This window comes from Phascolarctos cinereus, unplaced genomic scaffold (genome assembly GCF_003287225.1).
Source record: "Phascolarctos cinereus isolate Bilbo 61053 unplaced genomic scaffold, phaCin_HiC Scaffold_4;HRSCAF=312, whole genome shotgun sequence".
In the NCBI taxonomy this organism is placed as follows: Eukaryota; Metazoa; Chordata; class Mammalia; order Diprotodontia; family Phascolarctidae; genus Phascolarctos; species Phascolarctos cinereus.
Window position 1 is genome coordinate 386,793,630 of NW_027555847.1, and position 27,648 is coordinate 386,821,277.

General features: G+C 36.8%; 1 long non-coding RNA gene across 2 annotated transcripts in view; it reads left to right on the forward strand.

Annotated features, from left to right (window-relative positions):
* LOC144456685 (uncharacterized) overlaps window positions 1–27,648 on the forward strand; it is a 176,733-nt gene that overhangs the window by 102,804 nt on the left and 46,281 nt on the right. Inside the window, exon 3 of one of the 2 annotated variants that reach the window (XR_013485704.1) lies at window positions 16,275–16,370. The exons of the other annotated variant lie outside the window; for it this stretch is intronic. This is a non-coding gene — a long non-coding RNA (uncharacterized LOC144456685). Of the gene's footprint in view, window positions 1–16,274; window positions 16,371–27,648 lie in introns of those variants that run through there. 2 annotated transcript variants of the gene reach the window in all.

Genomic DNA, 27,648 nt, shown 5'->3' on the forward strand with positions numbered 1-27,648 from the left:
CTGTTGTTAACAAACTCCCCTTTTTCCCACATCAATTTCTCCCAAACTCTTTCCATTTCTAGGTACTCACAAAAATCTGGGGGTTCTTTACAAACACTTTCCTCCCTCCCAACCCCTCTTACTGGTCACTCCTACTCTAATGTCCCTTAACACAACAGACCAGGAAGAAGAATCAACAAACAAGCTGCTAATCCTCCACTGTCATTTCCAGACCCTTTCTCTGTTATTATCACTCAGCAAACTTTCCTGTGAGGTTCACTTTTTCTATTTCTGTCACTCTGTCCATATCCTTTTTGTTCTTATCTGTTGGCCCCTGGGTCACTTTCTCTCCTTTTCCAAAGAAGTCAATACCCAGGGCACCTCAACTCTACTTCTCCTTGGGGATTTCAGTATCCATGATGTTCCTTTTATTCTCATCTCTAAGTTAATCTGTCTCACCAACTTCAGTAATCAATACCTGTGTTTGACTTCAGGCACCTACAAAAATGGTCACATCTGTTGCTTGTGAGAACAAGCTTCAAAACCTGAAAAAACTCATTTGGTAGCCAGAGCCAGAAAGAAAAGGTGGCTTCCCCTCCATATCCCCCTATTCTCTAATGTTTACATTATATAGGCTCTTGATAAAGGTTTCTGTACATGAGTCACACATGAATCACCTGAAGAGAACCCAAAGCACAAGCCTAGGAGAACCCAAAACAAGATCTGGGGGGAGAATCCAAAACAAGAATGTTTTCAATAGATTCAGGACTTGTTGATACCCAAAATTCCTTGTAGCCATCTCCAGCATTACTAGAGAGTTATTGGATGACATTTTGGGCGTAGTCTTTAGTTAGATTTAAACAGTGTAATGGTTAATACGTTTTTCAAACAACATAAAAAATTCTTTCCACACATCTTAGACCTCACCATCACCCAAAATTGTTATGCTTCCATGATACTGAACTCTGAAATTCCTGTCACTGATAACAACCCCCTGCCTTTCCATATTTCCCTATACACAACTCCTCCTAAGTGTACCTCCTCAATTTACTTCATCACTATGTTTAATCAAATCCTATAACTATCAAATTGTTCTTTTCCTACTCTTGAGATGCTCAACACTATAGGAGTTGAGTGATGCAAATCCATCCACTAGAGACATTATTCTCATCTGGTTCCTCCCTGACACATGACATCAGCTCTGAATTCTATAAGAAAGACTCCTGGGTGCAATAAAAGACAAGATACAGAGACACTGATAAAAGGTGGGGGTGAAATTAGGAAAGATATATCTTAGAAAAAAGAAGTGAAAGACCTCTGAATATAAACTCTTTATCTCAATATTTTGCTAAGGGTAAACCTTAATGCTGGTAGAATAGTGAAAACAGGTGCCAATTTGAATGTGCCTGCCTCTACTTGGATTAAGTGAAGAGCAAGATGCAAAGAGATTGCCATATCTTTTGTACCTTTCATAGTGTAATAGAACATTTGATTTGGTACCACAGGACATGGGACTTAATCCTGTATCTGCTACTTTATATCTCTGACCTGAAGCAAAATGAATTGCTGTTTGGGCCTCAGTTTTTTCATCTGTGGAATTAGGGGTTTGGACCATATCATTTCCAATGGTCCTTTCTATTCTAAAATCCCATGTTCCTAAGCACTGTGGAGTTTTAGTAAATATGGGGGATGAAGATGTTACTGTTCTTTTCCTTAAGGTAAACCTTGATTTCAGTGACTCTTTTGTGAAACCCACACTTGGCACCTCCCAAAATAGTTCTATTCACAATCCATTGCTTTGACCTTTGGACAAACACCAAAGCCCTGATTGTCCTCTACCTTACAGGCAGTCAGAGAACAGTTATTTGTCCATTTGTTGGAAAACACAAGCTTATAACACCCCAAGGGATACCTAGGGAGTGACCTTCTAAAGAAAGGAAACCTGCTTAGAGAATGGAAAGGATTTGTCTGTGTATCTCCTCTCTCCTACCACCCACCTTCTCTCCCACCACCCACCTTCTCTCCCAACCTAAAGATATCTTTTGTGTTCCCTCCTGAATCATGCAATAAGGAAACCACTGGATACCCAAATCTTTTCACATAGGAAATTTGGCTTCTCTGGGCAGGTATCAATATCATTGTTTAAAGTTATTGGACAGATTCTGTCCACTAAGCCTTTAGTTGCTTGGGAGAGGCAATTTAGCCTAATAAGGAAATCACAGATTGAGAGACAGGAGACTTGGGGTCTAAGACTTGACTGTCATCAGTGTTTTGAGGGATGTTGGGGAAGTTATTTAACCTTTCTGGGTCTCAGTTTCCTCATTTGCAGAAATGGGAGGAGGAGGTTGGTATGGCTAATCTCTCTGCTCCCTTCTGGCCCTAATACTTTATAATTCTCTCTCTCTCTCTCTCTCTCTCTCTCTCTCTCTCTCTCTTCTCTCTCTCTCTCTCCTCTCTCTCTCTTCTCTCTCTCTCTTTTCTCTCTTTAAAAAAATCCCATTTATGTATAACTGAAACTCTGAATCTGTAGGGAGAATCTCAGCACAGAGGAGTGAATGCAAGCAGTTATAATCATCTCACTGTTGATACCTCCAACATAGAGATGTATGTATGTAAATTCTCGTATATATTATATACGGATGTGCATATATATGTACAGAGTCACATAGAGATGGTAAATGCCATGATGCAGAGTTGAATACCTTTTGTTTTGCTTTTATTTACGCAAAATGTGTTTTTTTCCAGACTTATCTCTGCCTGAAAGCAAAGAAAGGCATATTAAGGAAGTTATTAAAACTACATCATCGTGATATTCCATAGGCCTATAAAATCACCTTGGGATCACGAGAAGAAAGATGTATTTCCCCCATTCTATCACCATTCTGAGTTAATATTAAAAATGCATTATTGTATCAGGAAGAGCTTGGACACTGATTTGACATGCAGATAAAGATTTTGCATGTTAAAAGTCCTATGAAGTGGCAGCTTTTGTGGACAATGAATGCATTATGAGACTTTGAACAGTTACTGATTGCCGGGAGGTACATGCTTTGCTTACCCATTGTGTTTACATCATAAAGTAGAGCATTTTTTTTTCTTTACCCAGAGACAAAATTTCTTCTATTCCTTGTCCCCAGGACATTTACCTTCACATTTGGGGTGTGGGTGGGGAACCACATGTGTGTATATATGTCCATGTATGTGGATAGTTAAGTATGTATGTATATACATATATACATGTATCAGTGTTTCTATCTACCTATAGTCTCCTTCTAATCCATTTTGTCAGATTACTGTAATTTCTAAAATCCACTGTTCTGATAGAATAGTCATATCCAGGGTACTGTTAGAGTAGCTTCACTAAGAGAAAGAGCATTCAGAAACTATTGTCAAGGTTTCAGCTGTTGTGGACCTCTTTTTTTTTTTAAGTGAGGCAATCAGGGGTTAAGTGACTTGCCCAAGGTCACACAGCTAGTACATGTCAAGTGTTTGGTCTGAGGTTGGATTTGAACTCAGGTCCTCCTGACTTCAGGGCTGGTGCTCTATCTGTTGTGCCACCTAGCTGCCCCCTGTTGTTGACTTCTTGACAGAGGTCAACCAGCCCAGCCCTTTGCTCTCTTATGTGCCTGAGACCTCAACCAGTTTACAATGTATTCTAATGCACAATGTGTTCCCCAGAGGCATGCACAATACAGAATAATATTAAGTACAAACATAAATGGAAAGACTCAGGTTATCAGACTCCCCAGGGATGCACTATTTTGTCACAAATATATTTTACCAAGCTTTTCCTATGGGCAACACCTTACCTAACTTCACAAAGATCACATTAACAAAATACAGCCTTTAAGGCTTGGATATTTTGATTTTTTGAAGTGCCTTCAGGAAGTTTCAGAGTAGGAAAGAAGCTGATCCCCCATTAGCCCTGATGACAGCCACCTCTGCTTCTGTGATTTCATCAACTGATTGCCCTGCCTCTATGATCTTAGTAACTCATTTTCATTACATTAGCTCATATTTACCTAACACAACCATTTTTTCCCATAATGCCCATTTTAGAGATGGGGAAGGAAATTAAAGTGCAAAGAGATTAAGTCACATATTTCTAATCAAAAGTTAGTAAATGACAGAGGCAAATATATGTAACCTTGAACTTAATCTTCTGATGAATGGAGAACCCAGTGGAGCTTGACCAATCAAAACAGAAGCTCTGGTTCCCATTAAGAGGAAAATCAAGCAAAATAATTTATTTATGGCATAATCATTGCCATAGGTCATTTTTTGTCCTTTAGCTGGAGGTGCTGTTAAATTAGGAAATTTTCGGTAGTTCATATTATAGCAAAGATAGTGTCATTGCCTAAAACAAGTCAAACAATAAGCATGACTAAAATGGACTTCAATTCAATTTGACAACAACAATAACAAACATATGATATTAGGGACCTGGGAATACAAGAAGGAAATGACACAGATCTTCCCTCCAAAAAGCTGCTATCTAAAAGATTTTTTAAAGTATCCATCAAATTCTCTTAATGCAACTTTTCAATGTCTTGATATAGGATAATGTGAGCGTCCCCAGTTTTCACATGAGAAAGCAATTATGAGGGGAGAGGAAGCACAATCAATACCTGATTGATTCTAAATGGCTTTTAAAAGAGAGACAATTTTATAACATTCACTTTTTCCAAAAATATTTAATTAAAACTTAGCAAACATCAACATACATGAATATTTTGATATAAAAATGTAGTTTTTCCCACTTCCAGGTTTTACTTTTAATGTTTTAGATTCGTTTTATCTATTTAAGAATTTTTAAAAATTAATTTTATTTTTTATTGTTGTATTTGAAGTTTCAAATTGGCTTTCTCTTTCCCTCCCTTCCCTGCACTAGAGAAGGCTACCACCTGGCACAGATTTGTAAATATATGTAAAACTATGTTATGCATATATCTGTTTGTCAGTTCTTTCTCTGAAGTTGGACAGCATCTTCCTTTGTAGGTCCTTTGTAGTTGATTTCAGTATTTATAATACTAAAAATAACTTGGTCATTCATAATTATTCTTCAAACAATATTGCTGGTAGTGTATACATTTTTCTCTTGGTTCTGCTCATTTTGCTTTTCATTATTTCATGTATATCTTTTCATATTTTTTCTAAAATCAACCTTCACAGTAGTATTACAGGACAGTAGTATTCCATCACAGTCATATACCACAATTTGTTTAGCAATTCCTCAATTGATGCACATCCCCTCAGTTTCAAGTTCTTTGCTGCTACAAAGATAGCTGCTGTAAATTTTTAGAACATATATGTTTTTTTTCTTTTCCCCTAATCACCTTGGGAAACATACTTATTAGTGTTGTTATTAAACCAAATACTGGCATATAGTAGACCCTCAATAAATGCTTATTGACTGACTGACTGACTAACACTGTCATATTTGTTTGTGTTTCTTTTGGAACTTCCTTCTTCTTTTTGCTAATTATTCTGTTTAGTGATTTTTGATGTTATTTTCTTTTTTTCCCCTTAATTTTTAGTTTCATTCTCATCCCTCTACCCTCATAAAATTGAGGAATTTTTTGGTGGTTGTTGAATTATTGAAAAGTTTTATATTATTATTTCAATTAGTTGACACTTTAGTGTTCTCTGAGTAAACCATCATGTTACCTGCAAAAAGCAGTGCTTTTGTTTCCAAGTTACATATGTTCATTCCCCCAATTTCTTTTTCTTGCCTTTTCATTCTAGAAATGCTAATTATAGCAATAACACTTACTTATGACTATTAGAAAGCACTCTAACACTTTGTTTTATATAAAGAATGGTCAATATACCCCATTTTAATGTTTTTTAAAGATACATATAAACAGGTTTGGATTTTGTCTAAAGTTTTTTTTCTCATCTATTGATAAAACCATGTGGTTTATATTGTTTCTATTATTAATATGATCTATTATGTTCACAATTTCCTTAATGTCAGACCACTACTTCATTATTGGTATAAATCCAGTCTGGTTACGGTATATAATGTTTTATTGTGCTGTTGCTACCTCTTTGATTACAGTTTATTCAGTATTTCTGTATCTTGTTCATTAGTTATATTGGTGTATAGTAGATTTCTTTCTCTGCTTTGTCTTTTCCTGGTTTAGATATCATAGAAGGAGTTTGGAAGGATACTTTTTCTCCTTATTTTTGCAAATGATTTAGGTAACATCGTAGTGAATTGTTCTTTGAATGTTTAATAGAATTCACTTGTAAATTTATTTGCTCCCTTTCCCATACATCTTTAAGAGTTCCTACATGACTTGTTTAATTTTATTTTCTGAGACTGAATTATTTAAATTCTTTTCCCTTTCTCTTAACATATTTTTAAAAATACTGTTTAAATAGACATTTGTTTCATTTATTACTTCTATTATAGAAAAGTTGAGAAATTTCATTATTATTTAGAGTAATAGCGATGCTATATGATTTCTCACTTGGGGACCTATTACTCCCAGGTGCTAGATGATCTCTTTGACACCTTTATCTCATTCTCGCTAGAAACTCCCCACTTCCTTTCATAACTAGCAAGCTAATAAGAAATCATCATGCTATGTGACATGTACATAGAGTGCATGTTAATAGCAAAGAAGAGGAATAATTTCCATAAAATAATAAGCATTGGTGACATCCAGAAAACGGACCAGAAAAGGCATTCCTAACATTGAAGGCCAAAGCATGCCACTGTGTTTCTTCCCACCCACACTGGCATCTTGTGAATGTGATTTTTTTCCCCTCTCTCCTGCTTTTGTGCTACAGAAGTAACAGTGATATGGATGGGGTGGGGTGGGAGTATGTGAGTGGGGACAACAGGCATTTATTATGCACATACTTTGTGTCGGCATTGTGCTATTATCATCCCCATTTTTCCAGTAGCAGAAACTGTGAAAAACAGAGATAAAGTGACTTGCCCAGGGTCACACAGATAGGACGTTTTTGAGGCTGCATTTGAATTCAGATCTTCCTGACTTCAGGCCTAGTACTCTATCCACTGCTCCCTCTCAGAAGCAGTGAGAAAATTCATTGGAAGAAAATAAAATTCTTTACTCCATGTAACACAGGAGCCTGGAACTATACAAGTGACTCATGATATTTGAAAGAGGAACGGATAGATGAGATATGATGGACTTGACTAGGGAATTTGGTGATATCGAGAGTATAATAGACTGCTTCAGGAGGTGGGGGTCCCTCATTGGAGGTCTTTAAACAGAGGCAGGATTCATAGACGGGATTCTTGATCATATATGGTTTGAATGATATTACCACTGAGTTCTCTTTTCCTCTTAAAGTATGATTCTGAGATCAGGCTCACTATCGTGATTTCCTGAGGAACTTTTGTATGCATCCTTACATTCTTCCAGTCAAGGAGACTTTCCTCAATGTGAAAAATACAATTTTTGTTGAGTCCTTTCAATTCTGTCTGACTCTTTTTGACTCCATTTGGGGTTTTCTTGGTAAAGATAATGGAGTAGTTTGCCATTTCCTCCTCCAGCTCATTTTAAAGGGAGAAACTGAGTCAAACAGGGTTAAATGACTTGCTCAGGGTCACACAGCTAATAAATGTCTGAGGCCAGATTTGGACCCAGGAAGATTAATCTTCCTGGTTCCAAGCCCAGTGCCCTATCTACTATACCACTAGACAATACAGTTCAATGCAGCTAAATGAATCAAACTCTTTGCTTAGGATTTCTTTTAAAGTGAATTGATGAACATTTATTGAGTGTCTACAATGTACATGACATTATGTTATGTGCAGTATGCGATACAATGAAGCATAAGAAATGTTGTCTTCCTTCAAGGAGTTTACAATATACTTCTGTGAAAATTCAACACAATACATAATAGGTATAAACAACCAAAATTTTAAACAAAGAATCTGAGGCACACTAGAAGAACCATTGCATGGTAGAATATAATTGTCAAATCAATTGTATAGACTAAATTCTTATGGAATTTTAAATTAAAGAGTGACAGCTTTAGTTTTGTGTGGCATTAGAAGATTTTACAGAGGAAATCAGATCTGATCTGGATCATCATGAATTGAACATGTGTGTATGTGTATGCAAACATACACGTACACAAGCCCACAATGAAATAATCATGGTAGCTTTTAGCAAAGTCTGTCCATTATTTCTTTTTAATTTCCATTTAAGCAAGGAAATCAATGGAACTGAATTTCATATTGCACGTGTGAAAAATAGTTATTAGAATTTCATTGGCTTCCTTGTATTTTTTTTCTATAGAATTCACCAGGACACAATTTTTTTTCTTAAGTATTACTAGAACATGTCCAGCTTAAGTTTTGACAGTGTAGCAGTGTGCTACCCATGTGCAAAAAGAAAACAAAGCCAAAAAAAACCCCAAAGCTGGAAATTGCTTTTAAAGTAGAAAAAATGTATTTTTTTTGCTATGGCATAACTCAAAAATGGCTAATTGGTTTTTGATTAAAAAAAAACCCAAAACCAAGAACCCCCCAAAACAGCATTGTGACCAAAGTCAATGCAAATAAATTATATGTGAAAAGAAAATCTGTATCCTTGAACCACCAAGCTGGCTAGAAATATAAGAACATCAAACAGACAAAGAAGAAAATGCTTATAAATTCCGTATTTGCTATTGGAAAATTATGTGGTAAGGAATGAAACACATGTGAAGAATATTTCATGCACCTCCTATCACCCCTTGTAATTATATGATAATATACATAATATTTTTTAAACTACAAGTTGACAGTCAACTTATCAACAGTATTTACATTTATGTCGTGCTTCATACAAACAGTGCATGTTACTATATGGTGTTCCAAAGAAGGGAGAAGACATGGTCTTTGATCTTAAGAAGGTTGTCCTCAATTGGAGGTCGTGGTTGCACATGTTAAAAGGCATTGAAACAGAAGTAAAGAAATACTGTGTCATGTAAAAACTCATTAATGCTAAAAGGGGAAGACGTGTATTGTGAGATATTTAAGGAAATATGACTCATAAAGGATTTAAAAGACACATGTAATATGTAAATAAAATAGAAATGTGGTGAATTTCCACACATGGTTATGCATGTGTGTGATCCTTGCTATTGGGGGCAGCTAGTGCTGGTTGATCACTTGAGTTAGGAGTTCTGAACTATAGTAGTACTAATACCAGGTGGGGAGTGAATACTAAGTCTGCTAAAAATATGGTGAGCCCCAGGCAGTAGAGGGCCACCAAGGTACTTAAGGAGTGGCAAAAAGGCTCAGGTAAGAAAAATGGAGCAGGTTAAAACTTCCATGCTGACAAGCATTGAAATTTTTCATGTTATATCCTGCTACCCTTCAAGCCTGTCCATATAGGGAAACCCACTCTCAGTGGGAAAAAAAAATGGAAATATACCCACGTTTAGATGCTGAAGTTTTAATCCTAGCTCTGTTTACCACCTGTCTAACTTTAACTGGGTTATTTAAGCTTCACTCTTTGATTAATAAAGTCTTCATTTAGGAGCCTGGGGAACAAGGAGGCTATTGGTGCCATTTATAGAAATAAAGGTTTCAGGAAGCATTTATTAAGGATAGGACAGAGTAAGGAGATAAGGAACACTATTTTAGATATATTTCCTTTTAGACATCTGACATCCACATGAAAGTATCTGACATAAAGACTACTAAGAAAATATAGCATTGGAGTGTGTGATGAATGTGTGTGCCACATGCACATACGGATACCTATATGTACATATACACATATGTACATATATGTTAAAATAATCTCTATTTAGTTAAGATTGCTAATCACTTGGAAATCAATTTATATTAACTATATCAAATAACGTTGTTACAAAGGCCAAGGAAAATAAAGCCAGCCAACTACTTGAAAACAGTGCCCCTTAGCATTTGTTAGAAACTCTGTTCGTTTAGTTGCAGGTATTATCTAATGAGGACAGCTAGGTAGCTGAGTGGATAAAGTACCAGGCCTGGAGTCAGGAAGAACTGAGTTCAAATGCAGCCTTAGACACTTACTACGTATGTCACACTGAGCAAGTAACTTAATCCTGTTTGCCTCAATTTCCTCATCTGTGAAATGAGCCGGAGAAGGAAATGGAAACCATTCCAGTATCTTTGCCAAGAAAACCTCAAATGGGATCATGAAGAGTCAGACACAACTAAAAAGACTCAACAATAACATACCAAATAACAAACTATTTTACCTGTTGGGTATTAGTCTTAGAGTGGGACTTTCTCTTTTATTCTTTAAAGTGTATTCAACATATTCTTTAGTCTAAGCTTAATAGTATGTTTTCAGATCATATACTGATTTATATGTGTATGTTAATAGATATATGTACAAATTATATATATGTATAACATATGTATGTATAGACATACATCTATATACATATGTATATACACACACATATATATCTATATATATATAGACAGAGGGGTTTAGGATAATAGATTTATGGCTAAAAGGGACTTCTGAGGACATCTAATCAAACCCCCTTATTTTATAGATGAGGAAAATGAGCTAGAGAGGTTAAATGACTTACCCAGGGTTACAAAGATATGTGACAGTGCTCTTTCTATTGGTCACCTGTAAAAATCCATTCCTTTCTGCTTGTGCCCTATCACACTACACAAAACACTTTTTCTAACCCCAAAGGATTTCCTGTGGAACTTCATAGTCATTTGGAGTTTTATCAGTCAAGTAGACAGTCAGTCCAGCATCGATCAAAAAACTGAGCCTGTAGGACAGACACATGGTTAGGAACAGACTGGCATTAGTTGTTTTCATCTGTTCATTTCTCTCCCCCAACCCTCCCTTCTATTTGGAAGTTCCTCCCTAACTCTGTGGAAGTCGTAACAGTGGAGCAAACATAAAACATGTCAGCCAATGGTACAACTTTTTGGAAATTTACGAGGGAGTGATCACAGAGTGTTATGGAAGTCTGTTCATAACCCTAATTAGAGTGTTTGCTACCATGAACATTGTTGCATGACTGATGAGGAAGGCTTAGAGCGTGGTGGCAGCAAGCTGTTCTCCAGATTTCCGATTTCTGCTGAGCAAGGCCTTTATAGACGCTCTGAAAAAGTGAAAGCTTACTTTTGCCCCATCTCTTCTTTCATCAGCTTCATACATTGTAACCATCCATGTCTGGTCAGGACACATTTAATGTGTTCATCTTACTAAATGCTTTTATTTGCCGTATGTGATAGGTACAGACAATACTTAGGTATATGGACACATAAAGATAACAAAAAAGCTGAGTAGAACTCTTTCTAAGACAGTGTAAAATAAAATGAAGCATATAATTAAGTAAAAAACCAAAATCTTCCAAAACATATACCTGTGTTTTGGTACCTGAAATGTATGGTTTCTATAGGCAGAGGTGTTTTTTTTTTTATCTTTGTGATTTAGTCATTTGAAATAATTGAATCATCAAATAAACTTGTTAAATGTGGATAAAGCATAATGTCTGTACTTGGGGACAACTGAATTAGCTGTAGTATAGTCAGTCTAATGCTTGCAGCTCTCTTTGTGATCAACTAGTGGTCCCAGACTGTATCAGCCAAATTTACCAGCTACAAGGTTATAATACCACAAGGCTAGGTCTGCAAGTCATCTATAGCTAGTTCCCAATTTGGATTCTCTACTGCTTCCAAAGACTAAGAACATGAGATTTAAGCAAAGCTTATTCTTTGCAATCAACTAGTCAATCAAACAACAAATGTTTATTGGATACCTTCTAGGTCCTCACCACCCTGCTAATTGTGGCAGGGATAGAAAAATGAGCCATTGTGAACCACTCCTCACCCCCCACCCCCCATCCGCCTTCTTATATTCTAGTTTAAGGAAATAAAACCAGTAGATGACAGAACAGGGGACTGTGATGTGTGCAGGCTAGGATACCATTGAAGGGTACACTGTTTGCAATTGGATGTGTTAGAAGAATTTAGAGGAAGAAGAAATCACTTAGGGCTGGGATGGTCAGGGAGGGCTGCATGAAGGAGATGGATGAAATATGGGCAGGCCCTCAAATATTGGGTAGGATTTATATATGTAGAAGGGTGGCAGAGAGAGAATTACAGAAGAGGGAATAGCAGAGGATTCCTTTGTTTTCTCTAGTCTGCCATTGTAAAGTTATTACCTGCTGCATCATCAAAAGCTTATCCTGAAATAGTCTCTATACTCTTAGGAAACTCACAAATAGCAATGATAATAAGAATAATATTTAGCATCCATCATAATAACCATTAATAGTCCAGAGCATTGAATGTTATTCTTCACTTTACATGTGTTGAAATATTTGATATGATAAACTTTCAATAATTCAGTGACGTAGGATCTTTTGTACAGCAATTCGACAACGGCTCTATGAGTTCCTCATGAGGTAATATCTTGTTAAAGTGCTGAACTTAGAATCAGAAATATATGGGTTCAAATCTTGACTCTTTCTCTATGACCTAATTTTTAGGCTCTATGACCAAGGGCGAGTCACTTAACTTCTTTCAGCCCTAGTTCCCTTGTGTAAAAACAAAACAAAATAAAAACAGAAACAAAACTGAGGGGAGTTGGACAATATGGCCTTTGTAGTCCCTTATAGCTCTGATCCTTTGGTGTGAATATTCTGAAGTAGTTACAACCCACAAGATAGATTCTGTAGTGTATTATCCCCAGTTTGTAGATAAGGAAACTGAAGTTCAGAGAATTTAACTGACTCGTCCAAAGTCACAAAGCTATCAAGTGGCAGAGTCTGGATTTGAATTCAGTTTTCTCCAGACACCAAACCAGCCCTGTTTCCACTACAAACAACAACAAAAAAAGTGGGGGTAGAAAGGGCCCAATTTTGTTTTCATCTCATTTGCATAAGATACCACCTTAGGGTGAGCTTCCACAGCTTTATTGAGATTGCTTCCATCCGATTTATTCCATCTCATCTGAGCCTGTGGTTTCAGATAGTTAGTGCCTTGTAGAGGATGGAAGATTTGTGTTTAGCAAGTTGCATGTTGTAAGTGATGAAATCCAAAGCGTGGGGTACATGAAACAAATTCACTCAGTTTGAAAATGTGCCACTCTTGACTACATCCATAGCAGCAACTTTATTTTCCATGCCTTTAAAAAAAATGCCATATAAAATTTCCAGCTAGGTATTGCTGCATGATGGAGAGACAGTACACTAATTCTAGTGGGATAGATGGAGGCTGCAAATAAGAAGAAACAGAGTCTGAAATTCCTATGATCTTTTGATGGAGCATAGAGTTAAAAAAGCTTCTGCTAGAAATGGAATCTGAAATAGTCAGATCCAGAAAGAGAAGTCAGGGTGCCAACTTGAGTGATGAGGTCTGAATTCTTAAAGTGCATCTTTCATTAATTTAAAATAAGTTAGTAAACATTAAGCAACTACTGTACGTTCAACACTGTGTCAAGCATGGAGAGAGATGCAAAATAGGACCCTTACACGCAAGGGATTTATGAAGATGCACAGATATAAATTAAATGTCAATAAATGATAAGCATGTCATTAAAAGCTATGACAGTTCGTCTTTGGAGTAATGCAGAGCCTCCCTCAGATATGGCAAGAGGTCACTAAAGGCTGATTTGATTCCTTTCCCCTCCTTCTGATAATCCAAAAATGTCTGAAGGCAACAGGATTTTGTGGCCACTCTATGTACACTGAGTGGTGATTTGTTCCTCTGTTCTTCAAATGTTTTAAACAGCTTCTGTTGCTTGGAAATGATATCACATAATTCCTTCAGCAACCTCACTTGCTCTCTTCCTGTCTTGTCTTAGCTTAATGACCTCATTGACACTTAGGGACTATCTGAGATTTTGTGTTTCATACCTGGGAGAACTGGGACAGCTGGTAAAACAGTAGATAGAACATTAGTCCTGGAGTTAGAAAGACCTGAGCTCAAATACTGGTCTCAAATACTTACTAGCTACGTGACCCTGGGCAAGTCACTTAACTTCTGCCTTAGTCTTCTCATCTGTAAAATGGGGATAATGACAGCACCTACCTCCCAGAGTTCTTGAGAGGATCAAGTGAGATAATATTTGTAAAGTACTTTGCACAGTGCCTGGCACAAAGAAGGTACTTAATTCTCCCCTTCTCCTCCAAGTAGGAAGTGAATCATTTGCCGAGGGTGTATCTACATCTGTCTTGGCAGATGAAGAATTTTTAGGCCTTATGCCTATTATTATGCCAAAGTTGGCTACACGATGCTATAAAACAACCACAAGCCTACTTATCTCAGAATCCTTCATCATTCTGTTCAAGACCCTTCTTCTCTATGAGGCTCTCCTCCACTACTCTTACACTGAATCTTTTTTTCTCTCATATTTTAAAAATATGAACTTAAACATCATCACCAAATATTTCCATATGAAAACAAGAGCTAAAATGAGTGTTGCATATTTTCCTTACATATCATCTTGTATTGATTCCTCAGTCCTATTACCTCCCGTATTCCTTATAGCTTATATCACATGTTCTGGGACTAAAACCATAATGCTGTCTTGCCATCTTCTTTCACTGCTTTGTGTATCTTTCTTATCCTCTCAACTAAAGCGTAAGCTCCTTCAGATGGGGAAATGGGTCGTCTGTTTCTCTTGAATGTTCAAATAGGACCAGGAATAACACTTGGGAACATAGTAAGTGCTCACTAATGTTTATTGAATTTAAAATAATTTAACTCCACCCAATAGCTCGAAAAATCCCATAATCAACAGTTAAATGTATCTGCCCATTGAAATGGAATGGCTACCTTGGGCATCATTGTCCAACACAAAGAAAAATAACCCTCCACAGTTATTGGTAGAAAAGTATAACATTGTTTTTTACTTTCTTTGTTTGTTTTTGGAAAGACTCACTCTTAATTTCACTCATTTGGAGAAGTACTTACTTCTAATATATTCTATGGGTCAGTAACATAGATACAGAGAGAGGTCATTTCTCAAAAATAATGATGGCAACTTTAACTTACTAAGGGCTAAAATGAAATTCCATTGGACCTAAAAGTTGAGCTGCAGTCAAGCAGATATTCTCTTCCACATCCAGAAGTTCTCCTGCATGGACAGCACTGACCCAAATTCTCTAGTGTAGAATGGCCTTGCCTTCTACAGTTGTCACGGTTCTTGAATTTTCTCTGCCTTTTTCACACAACAAGATAGTTTGTCAGCGCATTGCCTAGATTGCGTGTCAGGAGGAACCTCATTATGGCCTGGACAGAGACGAGAGGGAAGGGAGGGAGGTTGACATGGTTTGCATTAATTACATAGCTATCTGTTGTTCTCCAGACCACTCAAGCATATAATAACTTAAGTAGAGTTTCAGTGAGTTGGAAGCTCCTGCCTCTTGTAATGTTTTGGCAAGCTGATTTCCTATTATAGCACAGTCAGTATTTCTGTGTAAAGTCTTGACAGAGAGCAATAGGTGGGCTCAGACTTTGTCTTTTTCCTTCACACACACCACCAAGATGTTTTCAGTGTTTCACCGACTTGGAAGTCGGTGGATATGACTATGGTCTCTGAGTTAACACTCCCCATCAATCAAATCATAGGTACCAGGTGCTCCTCATTTCCTCCAGAAAATGCCTTCCAGTAGGCAGAGGAAGGAGTCTCAATTATTCTTGAAATGCATCTTGCTTGCTGGAAATCTCCTAAAGTTATGGAGAACTTTTTTTTTTTTAAAGAGGTCAGCTGATGTTCTACAGCCAAAAATCCTTGAGGGCAGAGCTTATGTATTTGACGTAATAATGCTCCCATAGTGCTAAGCAAAGAGTTTTGGTACACAGATCATGCTAATTTAGTAGCTGTTGATTAAAACCTGGGAGCTGATGGCCCTGAGAAGATGCTAACATTCTATTAAGGAGATCCCACATTGCAGAGTGCATGAGTACTGTGGAAGCTCTCTGAACTAAGAGGTAGGGGCAGGCACTACACAATGCCAAGTAGATCTTTTGCCACTATGGAAATAATGTCTGTTATTGTATTTTTTAAGTTTTCATTCAGTACCTTCCAGGGTGAAATTTCTTGGAGCAGTGAATGAGTAGCAAGGCAGGATGGCTTCATCTTGATTAGACTTATGTCAGCTTCATAAATGAAAATCACTGTTCAAGAGAGAGGTTTCAGGAAGAAAATGTTCTATGAAAGGCTCTTGAACAGAACCACTGTATGTAGTAATGATATTTGTGTTAATCTTGGCCCATTATACCAAGAGAAATTCAAAGTGCTTTGTAAATGATAGTTCAAATAGATTTCCTAGGTCATTATCTATTCTTTTTTCAGGAACTCAGGAAATTCTGTGAATCGTTTTCCATTTCAGACAGTGGACCTAGAAGGTCTAATCCAAAAAATCAGTTCTTATGCTAATGGAATCCACAAAACAAGTGAGTGCTAATCACCTGAGATATACTTCTCTATTAAACAAAGAAAAAGAGGGCCCAGTTCGTTCTGGGTCCCAGAATTTAAATTTTAGCAGGGGAGAAGGGGAGACTTTGAAGGAACATCTTGAAACAAGCTAGAAATGTTTGTTATTTGTTCCTACTGAAATAATTTGGAGGAGATTCCTGGAGAAATAAAGACCTTTGAGGTCACTTCCAAATCCAGATCCTGTTAAGATTCTGTTAAAATTTTAAACAAACACAGGGATAATGCTTACCAGAGTGTTTTGCACATTATAGGTGTATGGCTGCACTTGTTATCCTTTCACCTTGTTTTTGAGCTTTCTCCTTCCTCAGATTTTTATGTACTGTTACTCACCCCCCCAAAAAAACCTTCCTGCCCACATCTCCTTCCTGTATATCCACATTTGGGCTGGATGGTACTCAGATTTCCCCACACCAGAATCTGGAGCACACATTCCACTCCAACCCTTAGGACAACTCCTTCCTTTCAATTGGTCATGGTCATGGGCCCTTCCAATCCCTCAGCAGAGGAGTGGACATACATAGCCACTTGAATGGGCAGGGAGTCATCAACTGTAATCCTTAAAGCAAGATGATGGGTCTTACCAGTCCTTACTATCTTCCCTGCCACTGCACCTTAAAGACTGTAAGATTTAACCATCTGTCCTGTTGCTGAAACCTCCAGATCCCTGGGTATTGTTATCTGCCCTACCATTGCCTCCTAAGGACTTCCAGGTCTTTCCATTCACATTATAGCTGAGTCCTGCCATATGTGTTATTTCCTTCAATTAGCTTATAAGCTCTTTAAAAGCAGGGACTATCCTGTTTTTCTATTTCTATCCCTAATATTTAGCACAGTTTTTGGTATATACTGTTTAATGCATTTTATAGACAATTCAATCAAGCAAGAAATTTATTTGTTGTCTATTATCAGTATATACTTGGTAAGGAGAAAAAGAGCAAATGGAATGAATTATGATGGCCATTATGAACTCATGGATTATGTGGTCAGATATTTGAAATGAAAAAAAAATAGGCTATTTAGGGATGAAAAAGGCAACAAAGGATTTGAACAACTATAGTCAGTAGATATAAGATCAAAGTATTTGAAGTTGGAAGGAACATGATGAAACTGAGACCCCAAAAGGTTAAGTACCTTGTCCAGAGTTACACAGAATGAAAACTGATTTTACATGTATATATGTGTGTGTGTGTGTGTGTATGTATGTGTGTATACATATGTGTATATATATATATATATGTATATATATGTATATATGTATGTATGTATATATAATCAGTACGGAAAAGTATAAGAAGGATTCAGATAATGAAAAATTGAGGTCAATTGCCAGGAGCTCCCTCTTCTCCCCTCTTCCACAAGTCCTGTGTGATGCCTTCTGCTACTGTGTTCTCCTTCACCCCTGTCTTCTTACACCTTAATCCCTGCTACATATTCTTTGATCCAGTGATATTCCTTTGATGTTTAATCCTTGCTATTCCGTGAACAAAATACTCTATCTCTTGATTCTGTACATTTTCTCTGGATGTCCCTGATGTGACGAATGTTCTCTCTACTCAGATCCCCGTACTGACCTCCCTGGCTTCCTTTAAGTCTTAACTAAAATCATTTTTAACTAAAATCATACATTTCACGAGAAGCCTTTCTGAACCCCCTCCTTATTTCTTGTGCTTTCCATCATGAAGAGTTAATTTGGCTTCCTTTATTTAGCTTACTTTGTATATACTTATTTGTGTGTTGTCTTCCCCATTAGGATGTAAACTCCTTGTGGGCATGGACCTTATTTTGTCTCCTTTTGTATCTTCAGGACTTAGCACAGTGCTTAGCATATATTAGGCACTTAAGAAATATTTATTGATTGATTGAAAAATAATTGAGAGGAAAGTGAATCAGCAAGGAAGGTAGCATGAGACCTAACTGAGCCAGATTATTCTAAAAGTATGTATTATTGAAAATGGAAGGACAGTGAATAGATGCAAAATGTAACAGATTTGCCTCCATTTCTATAATAGTTTATTATCACGTTTAGCAAGAGTTGAATAACACATTTGGTCTCTAACATCTCAGCACCCAATATGAAAAAGTGTAAAAGTCATTTAAAATTAAATTGGTAGGAGTAGCTGGATCATATCAAAAACATTTGCAAGAAATCCATACTTGAGGTAAAAAAGAAATGTGGAGGGATCAATTTTCAAGATATTTAAAAGAGAACCTACCAAACAATTAGTGATAAATCATAGACAATATTATTAACCCAATAAAAAGCAATATGTAGGTCAGTGTTCTTCACCCTTCTCAGGAAATACATATCTCTGCTTTTTCATAAATATATAATATTTATGAGACTAACATGTCTGCCTATTGAAGTTGCCCTAGATGAAATTTTAAGAAGGGAATGAGAAGACTTTCTGAGATTATTTTTTCTACTGGACAACATCTTCAGTAGAGAAAAATGTAGCATTAAAAATGCTTCTCCAGTATGACATCTAAAGAATATATGTTAAGATCACATAAAATGCAGTTAAGAATCCAATGACATAAGGCAAAGTAAGGAAATAGAAGTAAGCCTAATAACTAGATCTATTAATTTATCTATTAAAAATATAGGAAAATGTAGGAAAAAAATAGGAAATCTTTAAGTGAGTAGAAGACTTTACAATACAATCATTGAATGTAAGAATTGAAAAAGACTTCAGCTATACAGCAGCTATATAGTTCAACTCGCGCAAAGAAGGAATTCCCACTATATTGTTTGTTGTCCATGCTTTGTTTCTGAAGAGGGCCAATGACATCATGAGGGTGATTTCAGTGAGGCGAGCTGTGAAAAGTCACCAGCCTAACACTTTCCACCAGAGTCATTGGAGTCCAGTGGGAAGACAAAAGTCAAGACAACTGGCTATGGTCCAGGATGCAGTGAGTGACCTTGGCCTTTTTACATACCCAATAAGTAATCATTCAGCCTTTGCCTGAGGATTTCCAAGGAGGGGAAAACTACCATCTCTTAAATCTTAATATTGGATAGCTCTAATTATTAGGATTCCCCCCCTGACATTTAGCCTAAATTTGCCTTTTTATAACTTTCAACCAGTGCTTCTGAGTTTGTCCTCTGAAGCCAAACGTACACCTCATCAAGTGTCTGCATGATAGCCTTTCAAATACTTAAAAACAATTAGGTTCATTCTGAGTCTTCTCCATGTTAAACATCCCAGTTCCCTCACCCAGTTCTCATGACATGTTGTTAAGGCCCTTCATTATTTTGGTTGCTCTCCTTTGGATATTCTCAAACTTATCAATATCCTTCTTAAATTCTGATACTCGGAACTGAAAACAACACTCCAGATGATCTTTGACAAGAGTATATTAGAGAGGGACTATCATTTCACTGTTCTTGGATATTGTACTTCTTTTAATTCAGCCAGTTCATTAGTTTTGACTGCCATATCACAATGATTATTCATATTTAGTTTGCTTGCAGCTCATTAAATTCTTTGGATCTTTCTTCAGAAAAACTACTATTCAGCCATGCCTCTGCCCCTGTACTCTAACAGTCTTGTAATTGTGAAGCTGCCTTTTTTTTGGATCTAACAGTAAGACTTCAAATTTATTCCAACTGAATTTCATCTTGATTGCTTCAGCTAAATGCTTTAGCTTGTGTCTTGGTTAGTTAGTACACTGGATATTTTCTCTCCTCTTACACTGCCACCACTCTGCTGGAGGGTGGTCTCTCATCCACTCCCATCTAGACTATTTCAGTAGTCTGGTGGTGGGTGGCTGTTGCTTGCCTCAAGTCTCTCCCTACTCTAGTACATCTCAGATTCAGCCATGAAAATGATTTTCCTGATACACAGGTCTAGCCATGTCACTGTCCTATTCTATAATGCCAGTGGCTCCCTTTACCTCCAGGATCAAATAGAAAAAGCTCTGTTTAGCCTTCAAAGCCCCTCATAACCTAGTCCCCTCCAACCTTTCCAGAATGCTGTACCACCAAGGATATGATTACTGGCAGAATAAAAGGGCTAACAGTAATTAGGAGTGGGTTGTTTATTAGGGAAACAAAGGATTATCTAGATATTTGGGAAGAAGGTTTTATAGGAACAAAAAACCAAAACGAAAAACCACAAATAAAAACAAAAAAGTACCCAAGGGTAACTGTATGAAAGATGAACTATTTTAACAAATGATACTCTCTTTATTTGGGGCAACTAGGCAGCACAGTGGATAGAATGAAAGCTCTGAAGTCAGGAAGACTCATCTTTCTGAGTTCAAATCTGTCCTTAGACACTTAACTAGTTTTGTGACCACCTCATTTACCTCAATTTCCTCATCTGTAAAATGAGCTGGAGGAAAAAAAAATGGCAAACCACTCCAGTATCTCTGCCAAGAAAACCCCAAATTGGGTCATAAAGGGTCAGACATAACTGAAAATGCCTAAACCACACTCTCCTTATTGGGAGACAGGGAGCAGGAATGAGAACCATAAGGGTACTAGGAATCAGGATTTTTTTTAAAGTGTCTAGCCTTTGGTTAAAAACATGTGAAAGTAAGGACTTTGGCTACTGACATCCAATAAATTAATCTTTGCACACAACCTGGGTTATAATATCTGTCAGTATTTTATATGTGATGTGCTCATCTAGTAGACCAATGAGCCACAATAGTCAACAGGGTCTTAGCAGTGGCATTTGGGCAAATAATCAAGAACCAAGAAGTTGATAAGGGTGAGAAGAGCACAGCGAAGCAGAAGATACAGGCCAGTATAGAAGTGCCAACCCGATGTAATGGAAAGAGAAGGGTCTCTAAAATCAGACAGCTTGGGTTCAAATCATGGCTCTGTTCTTTCTAGCTGTGATACCCTAGGGAAATCACTTCCCCTCTCTATGCCTCAGTTTCCTGATCTGTAAAATTTGAGCATTGCTCTCGGGGCCCCCTGATCTCTTTTCTAGCTCTCTATCTTATGATACACACTATTCATCTCCAGTGTCATTTGGCATGTCAAGCAGTTTTCTGATATATCTGGCAACTTTCATCTTCATCCTGCAAATCCTAGAACTCAGCTGACTTAGGGACTTACTTGTAATGGTGATTGAAACTATCTGGCCTGGCAGAAAATGTGCATATAACCAATCTGACATTTTTTTCTTTGTTGAATTGCCTAAATGGCCAGTAGTTGGGGAGGAGGGCATTCAGTCAGAGTTTAGACAATAATTCCCCTTCCTGTTTTCACCAGCTGATAATATACACTGTGGTCAGAACCAGCCAGGAGCTTCATTGTTGGTGAACAGCTGCTGGACCTCATGAGAATCAGTGACCCAGGATGGCCCCTTCTTTACGGTTATCTTCATTGTGCAGATCTTCCAAATGATACTTGTAAGTTTTAAAACTAGTTGGTTATAATTTACATCTTATTAGTCTAAATAAAAAAGACATCCATTACCAAAAGTAAAATTAAATGATCATTAAGCTAATTAGCCACTTTGTTGTTCTCATTCAGTTTATTGTTTCAATTGTATCTGTACAAATTAGAAAAGGGCCTCATTTCTTCTGAAATCAATAAATTATTTGGAGCCATAATGTATGCACATATTTAAATTGACGTCATTTCAACAGAAAAAATATAATGGTGAGTTTATGGTTTGTGATTCTGACAGTAATGGAGCTCTTAGAAGATGATGCTGTGCCCTTACTCATGTGTACTTAGGCAAGGGGTATCATAGTAACAGAATGCTCATTGGGGAGCTATTGGGAGAACATCAAGGATGTGAAACTCCAGAAGGGAAAGAAAGGGTTGGCTGTTTGCACTTAGGGGTACAATATTGTAGTCATTAGATAGTAGGAAATTAAAACTAGAACCCTAGTAAGTTGATGTTGCACTCAGGCTGTTATTTATTATTTGGTGGGAGGGAGCTATGAAAAATGTTCATTACTCCCTTTTTACCCTGAATCATATTGTTCCCTTCACTTAGGACTTATATCCTATTCCCCTCTCTCATAATTCAAATCTCATTCCTCTTTCAAAATTTTACTGATCCCATTTTCTTTTACTGAGTTTAGGCTGAAATTATCAATAGTGCTGACACATGCAGCACCATGTTGCAGGATGATTCTTGGATTGGGAAAAAAAGTTGTTACAGTTTGAATTTAAAAAAGACCAGGGCCGTTTGAATAGTCAGGGAGGCAAATTATTATGTGAGTAAATACAGGGTTGGGACAGAGGTGGAGTTAAGAGAAGTGTTTGGAGACCAAGCAAACATAGTCATCAACAAGGAATCAGTAGGATCCATGAAAGCAGACATAATTGAGATTCTGAGGACAAAACCAGGGTCAGCAAAAAAACCAAACCAAAACAAACAAACAAAAAACCCCAGATAACAGGCAGTTCAAAGGAACAGGGTTCTAGCTTAAGGAAAGTGTTTACACAATTCCCTTTGATCAAGGCGCTGCACATACTTTGAAAGAAGTATAAGTGGGGCTATTACCACCTTTGTCCTTATTCTTTTGAATGACTTATATCTGTGTGAAGCTCTCTTGTACTACTCCATGCTCTAGAAAGGGAAGCTTTGGGGCAGCTAGGTGTTGCAGTGAATAGAGTACTAGCCCAGGAGTCAGGAGGACCTGAGTTCAGAATCCGTCTTCAGACACTCAGTAGCTTTGTGACCCTGGGCAACTCACTTATCCCTGATTGCCTGCCCTCTCCCCCCCTCCAAAAAAAAAAAAAGGAAGAGAGGCTTCTGTGTGGGGAGGTGGTAGAAAATTAAGGTCCCATCTCATTTTTGAAGCCTTTGCCAATATATGAATCTCACTGCTTTCTACCTTTAATAAATTCATATTAAATTTAGTTACTGTTATTCTATGTCCCACTTCTCATATATTTTATTTAATTAGCTCAAATAATTATTTTTGAGAGGTTACTATGTGCAAGACACTATATCATATGATGTGGAAAACAGTGTAGTATCCAGAAGTATCAAATTCACAGCCTACTGAGGCAAGCAGCCAACTACAATCCAATCTAGATTAAAATATAATTGGTAAATATTTAACAAAATAAATATAAGTACAATACAACAAAGATAACATTAAGCCAATATCTGGTGAGCAGGGATCTTAGTTTTGACACCACTGTATATCATCTTATATGCCTATTAGTATTTTGTTTTATTGTATATTAATCTTCTCTTTCCAAATGCAGTGTGAGCTTTCTGAATACATTATTCTGAGGGCAGAATGTATATGTATGGATATATGTATATGTAATGCATATATGTATGTATGTAGATGTGTATATAATATATATGTGTGTATATACTTTCCCTGCTACATTAATTTAAAATCAATAGTGCAAATATTTCCTCGTTTTATAGATGCAATAAATGAGCCTAAAAGAAGTTGTACCTTGCCCATGGTTGCTTAGCTAATGTGTTAGAGCCAAGACCTTAACCCAGATCTTCTGACACTTTTCATCAATGGTGTTTCCACTTTATCACACATCCTCTCTTTCCTCTATATCTCCTCCAGTCCTGGCACATAATATATACTTAATAAAAACTTTATTAACTGAATAACTCAGAATCTTTATGAAGAGGAGGAAGTTGGCATGGAGGACTTCTTAAGGAAGGCCATGAAAGATGAGCTTACCTGAGACATTTTCTTTCTATCTATACAAGAAACTGAGTTTCCTACCATAATAAAGTTTTGATTTGTTCTTTTATACAAAGAAAAATTAAGAAAATACAGGTTGGATTTTTCCCATACTTGAAAGTTTTGAAGTAAAGTTTTGAATATTCACAGCTTTTAGTTTCTCCTGAAATAATTATTAAATCACACAATGTCAGATTTGAAAATTCTTTCAATGGACATCTAGTTAAACTCATACCTGAAAAAAAAAACCACTACAATAAATCCAGGTGATTATCTAGACTGTGAATAGAACACTACAGATATGGTCTGACAACTACAGAGTACAACAAGACTATGGAATCCTTGTTCTTAGATATGCTTCTTTTAATGCAGACTAAATTCAAATTAATGTCTTTGCCATATTGTGTTGTTGATACATGTTGAGTAACATGATGACCAATTTTCATTAAATACTTTTCTCCTGGTTCTGCCTGTGCCTGCTTCTTGTTACCTACTTTCTTTACTTGTTTGTGATTCTTAAAATTAGACCTTGACAATAGTCTTTAAAACTTGCCCTCTTCTGCCTAAAATTTTCTTACTTTCATTTCCTGTTCATAAATTCCAACCTGTATCCTAAAAATTAAGGGCCTGCCACTTTCACCATTATTTGAAGAAGTATAAAGGATAGGTCAGCAAAGTTTTGGGTAAAGCAATGAGAGTCCACCACCATGCCCTTAGGATACTAGTAATCAGGCAAACACTATACGTCTAAAAAAATAGGTACAGGAAGTATAAATGGGTGGAGAGCTCCTCACCCTCTCCATTGCAGGCTGTAGTTAAAAGAGTTTTAGAGTCAGACACTTAGATCCTTGTCTCAAGTTTTTCACAAATTTTTTTAACTTTGTGTAGGTCACTTCACCATGTACTTTGAAGTTTCCTCTAAAATCAGAATGATAATTAAAGTTTTTAAGGTCACTTCCAGTTCTAATAATCTATTAATTTTCCATCTATCCATGACAACATTGAAACGACTACTCTCTCGAAGCTGATACAAGTATACTGACTACAATGTGTTAGAAAAATATTTCATTAAACATAGTTACTAAGTATTTATGCATACAGCATTGTGGCCACCCCTATTGTGATGTGGTGGTGGTGGCAAAGAAATAGCAATTTAAAAATACCTTAATAAAATTAGAAAATCTCATGAAACACTGAATATTGCCAGAACTTATGATAGTGGAGTTACTCTAAGAAGCAGAGCAGAGAATGCTGGGCACATGCTGGTCTGGCATGAAAAAAATAGTGCTCTGGAGTATGCGCTGAGCACAGCAAACTCACTTTACTGATAATCTTGTACTGTTATACCTTATCTTCTTCTCCAGACTTTTCCAACTCTAATCTGTTATCAAGTAATCCTATCCCTCTGTGTTGTTATTGCAATTGAAATTTTTGTTGTTATGCCTACTTCGGTGCATAAAACTGGCATTGTTTTTTACTGACCATTGTTGACATGACAACTCTTTGTTTTATTTCCTTGATTGACCATGGCTTTACTTGAACCATTGTTTCTTCTCTCTGCTTATGACTGATGCCCAGATCCCTAACTGCTAGGGCAAATAGATATTCCTGTTTGGAGTTCTTGCTCTTGACCATTAACCTTTCTTGGATGCTTCCAATTGACAAGGCTGTGTAGCATATACAAAGATATATAGGATACCTCAAGTCAACATGATTAGTGTCATGTGAATGTTACAATGAATGCTATAGAAATGAGAGAAGGGAGAAGTTATTGTGGTCTCAAGTGATCAGTCTTCATGAAGAAGGAGGGATTAGACCTGGATATTAAATGATGAATAAGTTTTGAGTAAGAAGAAGGGAAGAGAAAGGAGCTCTTAGGCAGCTAGTATAATATAAAACAAGGTAGAGACAATGGAATGGTAATGATATATTAGTGGAAAGACAAATAAATGAATCATACTGTAGTGTAAGATTTAGATGGAGGATATTTTGGGAAACAAGATTAGTCTAGTAACTTGGCAGTAGATTGTATAAATAAGCCCATTCTTTCTTATGTTCCATATATGACTGAGTCCCTAATTAATGTGAGCAATGAATCCTATGAAATGGTCACATTATTCAAAATCAAATTATATATTGCCATTGAACAAGAAGTAATTACTTCACTTTGCATAAATATGTCTTTGAATAGTGTGAATTTGATTATGTTACAACTTCACAGGATTCAGTATTTTACTGTTTAGTCATGTTCTTGGTGCTACTATCTTACTTCCATGTCAATGTTCACATAGGCAAGGCTTTAAATAAATTGCCTGAAATCATAAGACCATATTTGGGACTTTTGTTTGGACTTTCCTTTTTTATTTCTACAGTGGGCTATGTAAGTATTTTGCTGATTCGCTGCCTTACCTTTCTTTTCTTTTTTTCAGCATAGTAGTTAATAGCTACAGTGCAATCAATACATCTGTACTTTGTATTGCGTCCTCCACACAGGCTATATTGCAAAATGCTTTTTTCTTTAAATAATACAGTAACCAAGTTAAATAATAAATTGTAGTCTCAGGAGAGAACAATTGAGTGGTGTGTACAAAGAAAAAAATCAGCTTTGAAATGAAATTTGAAAGGAAGTTGTGAGTTTATGAGAGAGAGGCACAAGAAAATCATATATCATGGAAAGAGTTGCTCTCTGTTCTGAGCTATCTGTGATCATCCCAATTTTATGAGGGCTTTTTTGAAATATCATCAAGGGGTGATAAGGTTTTCATGGGATATGAGAATTTTTCAATAAAGTACTGCATCTTTGCTACTCTGAGGAAACATGATCCTTGATTTGGAACCCTGGGTGTTGAATTTAGAAGACAAACTCAGAACGATTATAATTCAGGGTCCAAATAACTCTAGTTATATACTAGACTTTTACATCAGTAAGATCATGTAGAAAGACATCAATCTGAGTATACAATAAATATGTAGAAAATGATTAATGGGTTGCAATGGCCAAAGAATTTATTACCAAGTGGCCAGTCTATTAGTGATGAGCATCTTCCTACTTAGCTGGGCTGTTCTTTGAAAAGCAGACTCTGTCTATTGCAAGACCTGCACTCAACTTTCCACAGTGGTAAATACTATCAGAACAGTGTAAGAGCTATCAGAACAGCTAAGAGTTATCTGCAATGCTTCACTGCTACAACCTTTGAGAAACCAGGTTCATTCCCATGTCACAATGAATCACTGCGGTAGATCTTTGAGAAAGCAAGAGATTAGGTGGACCCTCCCCTCCATGGCAAATGTATTGGAGGATATGGGCAAGTCACCCAGCATGCTGTGTCCTGTATGATTGATCTACATCACTGAGAGCAAAGATGCATTTAAAATTTGAGAATAAGTAGGGAAATAGAGAAATTTGCATCTCATTGACACACTGGGCAAAATGATATTATGAAGACATGTTGTTCTTAGGAGGGAAGGAGGGAGGATTAAACAAACAACTTTGGGCATGGAAACAAGAGGCCTAGATTCTTCTTGATTTTGTCTTTATATCTTTTATATTTCTAACTCAGCTGTTTTAAGTGTCTGTTGAGTGCAAGTGACAATA